A 4,505-nucleotide genomic window follows, 5' to 3' on the forward strand; every position below is an offset into this window, starting at 1 on the left:
CCCTAATTTACTAGAAGGTGCATCAGTGCAGTTGAAGAAAAATAACTCAGCTTATCGGAAGTGTTGTCGTGAAACACGAAACTCAGCTGCAAGCTCCGCCTATGTTGAAGACGCAATAAATTCATCGCATCCAAATATGTCCTTATAAAGACGAATTACAGTAAAATGTGTCTCTTGTTCAATGGAGTCCGTGCCAAGGCAATCGTGTGCATCTTCTCTCCTGCACTTCAATCCATCCCTGTCTTTCAGATAACTCCACTGTTATAGCACATAGAGATAAAGCTGACTCCAGATATCACTCTTTTCCTCTACCTCCTGCATAGATGACTAATGCAAATCGACGACTACTACCATACCAGAAACAGAATATTTTTCAGATTGGTAGGTACGCTCTCTGTAATTGGTAGCCAATTTTTCTTTCTGGTCGTTTACTGTGTACTATGGTGGACTCTATATCTTTCGTGCTTCGCTACCAATGCAGCACTTCATGAGTACAGTGTTATATCGCTGACTGTTTCTGCTATACATCAGTTCTTCTTTTCCCTACAGCTTCTCTCGAACAGTACTCAAACATTGTAATCCAGAGATTGCCCCTGCCTGGAATCGTCAATACAATATTCCTTACTTAACTAGTCTTTATCCAAACGCTTCGGAACAAGCGTTTGGATAAACACCGGGAAATTCAAAAAATTAAAAGACTGTAAAAGTCTACTGTCAAATTACTAACCAATCGCCTTTACTTCGATCCTCTCCAAAATAATGGAGAACGTCATTCACAGTGAACACTACTAGCAGTCTCAACAGTTAATCAGTAACCACCAGTTTGGATTCTGACACTCAAAATCCATCGTAGACCTCTTAACTTAAATCAGCCACCACTGTGCGCTTGCTACGGAAACCTTCGGAGAAACTTGTGCTGTGCTCTTAACATTTCCTGAGCTTCTCACGTGTTGGGCAGTTAGGCCTGCTAAGAATGTTGCGCTCAAAAAGTAGCTTTGCAAATAGTCAGTGTTTTGATACCATGATGACAAGCCTAGAAGGCTTCTATTTGACAATATAAGTAACATATAGTGAAAATATTAATACAGCTGACATCTATATGAAGGATCTCTCGTCTCTCTCTCTTGAACGTGAAGTCAGTGATGCTGCAGCTGCTCCTCGTGCGGGCACGTGGAGCAGCAGCAGCATCACTGACTTCACGTGCCCGCACGAGGTATTAGATTAGATTATTTCCATATTAGCTTGACAGCCGGCATCTGTATTTAAAAACAGCGAGAGGTTATAAAGATACAATGTAAGATTAACTAATTTCTAACCAATAACGCAGACTATACTTGACTACCTGCATGCTACCTCTGGACAATATCCTAAAAGCCATAATACATACAAGTAAAAAAAAATTTCACTTTCCCCAGGTGAGGCTCGAACTCACAACCTCGGCATAACTCAGTACTGTCTTATAAGTACCGCGCGCTAACCAATTGCGCCACTAGGGAAACCTGCGAGAAATCTCTTTGAAAGACTTTTGCATAGGCCAATCTGTGCATTGGAATGGCAGATTCGACTCTGTACACTTCGTTACATTGACTTCTAAATTAAAATAAGTGTCATCTCCCCTAATTTCTGTTTAAAGTGAACAGAAATCTAAATTTATTTTATTCTGTAGTTTCGAAGGAATTATAATTTGCGCGTGAACAGCTGTGAAAATTATTAGACTAAATTACAACAAATATAATCATGAAAACAATCCATGCCGCAAACATACACAAACCGATAGAGAGTTCATTTAATCTTAAAGTCCATTTAAGAGTACAAAGATGGGAGATAAATGCTATATACAGTACTTTGTTTTACGCATATTGTGGTTGCATAGATATTTTTAACACATGGACTTTTAAACAGAGTGAAGATAATTTATCAGCCACTGGAAGTTATTAAACTAACTCGGCTTATCATAGTTATTCTCAGTCCTAATTATTTATTCTTCACTGAAATTTAAGTTATACGCAATGTATGGAAAGCTGATTTTAAACGGTATTGTAATAAATGATCATGCCATAAAGAGCAGCATTTTAAAATATATTTTAATTAATTATTTATAAAATGCTTTCTACTAATCGAATTCTACTAATCTAAATATTTCCAGTAACATTTTTCTTAATTAGATGACTAAGTGTTTAGCGTTTCTTTTAAAATAATAAACACTTAAAACATGTATAAATGCATTACTTTATTAAAAGTAGCATCTGCATCGAGGAAGACTAACAGAGTTGAAAATTTTCGCTTAGTAATTACATTTGACATTAACATTAATGACTTTAGAGGTGAAGCAAGATACTTTTCATATTTCCCGCTATCTGTTAGGTCTACAGTGAGGAGAATATTTTATGAGCAGTTTGCTCGCCCTGAATGGGCATGGAGATTATGTATCGCTACAGAAAGTTAAAATGGCTTTCGGTCTTTTATGTTTAAATATATCCGTTGCCTCGTAGCTTACAGCTTGCTGAACTACATCGTTGGGGTGTATGGACGTTTTTAGGAAAAACGTTGTTGATAAAGAATGTAGGAAAGAGAAGATATAAGGAATATTTATGTCACGATGAAGTTGACTGTCTCTGACGAACCATGGGGGATTTAGAATCATTCGCAAGCACTTCTTTTGTACACGTGCTTGCAATTGATTCTAAACTCAAGAAGCGTTTTGGTATAAAAGCAATTTGATTCTGATGTTTGGCTTGCTGTTCCTGTTAATTAGGGTTAGATCTGAGTGAGGGCCAAACCTCCCTACCGGCCAATGTGGATGAAATAGTGACACCAAATTGCACTTCTTATCATCTTATTCAATGGGTTTTAGAGCTTCGTATCCAAATTTACCTCGACGTCTATAGATCGTGGCCGATTAGGGGGTTAGATACCCTTGCACATAGTCTTGATGTGCTAGTTAAAAGTTAATTTTTTGTCGAGGAGGACACCAAGATATTTTGTTTCTGTCTGGAGGTAATTTTGGTATTGAATAGTAAGACGTTTCCTGCAGGAGATATCGATCTTTTCGTGAAGAGAATTCCTGAGCTCTTTTGGAGATTTATTCGTAGTCTCCATTTGGAGAACTATTTGTCTAACTTTAGGTCTTCTTGATGCTTTTTAGTTACTAATAATGCTGTATTGTCCCCATATAGGACTATGATGGATGACATTGGGTTGTTCGGAATGCCTGACATACATATAGAGAACAGTAATGGAGCCAGTAAGTATCCCTGCGGTACTCCGGCCAAGATATGCCGCTGGGGTGAGGTAGTACCATTTATCTTTCCTTGCATGCTTCTATTTTGTAGATATGATCTATCTGGGTGTACCATTTTCAGTGAGATACTGGCTGAGCTAAGTTTATAAAGATTCCGAAGTGCCATATTTTGTCAAATGCTTTGGATAAATCAAGAAAAACAGCTCCATTGTATTGATGCCGGTTGTAGTTGGTGGTAAGATATTCAACTATTCGGAGGATTTGTTGGGTAGTACTATAGTTTGCCCAAAACCAAATTGTTCCTTAGAAAGGAGTTTAGTTCATTTACTGAAGCTTAAAGTCGTGAGAGGATGATTTCTCTACAACCTTACGCAAGTTGGAGATGAGACTGATAGGACGATAATTTTGAAGCAGGTGTGGGGTCTTGGGTATAGGGATTGTCTTATGTATAGGGATTACATCTGCCAGTTTCCAAGTGGGAGGAAAATAATGAAACTTTAAGATTGCATTTATTATTATGGTCAGGTGCACTACAACGTTTCGGGGAAGCAGCGTGATCACTTTATCTGTGATACCATCTGGACCAGGAGCTTTTTTTTTCTTTAAATTTTTTAATGATATCATATATTTCAGGTAATGTAGGTGCAATATGGTCAGCACTTGTATCAGGGAGGTTGAATGAGTGTCTGTCCTGTCTGTGAATTTTATAGAAGTGATGCAAGTGATTTTCTACGTCTGTGTGAACAAGGCCCTGGTTAGATAGTATAGGGGGAAAGGATCTGCCTTTGTTTCTGCTATTCCTCAGTAGACCCCAGACAGAGTGATCACTAGATGAGATAGAAGCTAACTTTTCTTCCCATAATTGATCTCTGTAAGCTTTTAGTGCATCTCTCACTGCACCATTCAGTCTGTTAAGAACTGTTTTGTCTTGTAGCGCGCGGGTGTTGTGAAATCTTTTCCTTGATCTGTTTTTTTTCCTCTGATCAAGTTCATAATATCTTCTGGCAGACAATCAGGCTTGGGGACAGATTTCTAGGAGGTGGCTGCCATTATAGCGGTGTTAATTTGTTGGGTGAGGTTTGTGACTGGGGTTTCAACATCTTCTTTTGTAGATATGTGAGGAACAGGTCCAGTGTAATCCCGGAGTACTTTTGACAATTTTTCCTACGATATAAATGAGTGAGAGGGAGGAGTCAGGTATTTTTGTTTTCCTAGCTGTAGTAGAATTGGGTTATGATCAGATGACAACTCGTTAAATAATTTT

General features: G+C 38.2%; 1 non-coding gene across 1 annotated transcript; it reads right to left on the reverse strand.

Moving 5' to 3' along the window:
- Positions 1 to 1,407: 1,407 nt before the first annotated feature.
- On the reverse strand, positions 1,408 to 1,496 carry TRNAI-UAU (transfer RNA isoleucine (anticodon UAU)). Its single transcript is given in 2 exon segments — positions 1,408 to 1,443; positions 1,459 to 1,496. It is a non-coding gene; the product is annotated as a tRNA-Ile (tRNA).
- Between the last annotated feature and the right edge of the window lie 3,009 nt (positions 1,497 to 4,505).

The sequence above is a fragment of the Typopeltis vanoorti genome, unplaced genomic scaffold (assembly GCF_054136105.1).
Source record: "Typopeltis vanoorti isolate ZY-2024b unplaced genomic scaffold, IOZ_Tvanoo_1.0 HiC_scaffold_92, whole genome shotgun sequence".
Taxonomy (NCBI): domain Eukaryota; kingdom Metazoa; phylum Arthropoda; class Arachnida; order Uropygi; family Thelyphonidae; genus Typopeltis; species Typopeltis vanoorti.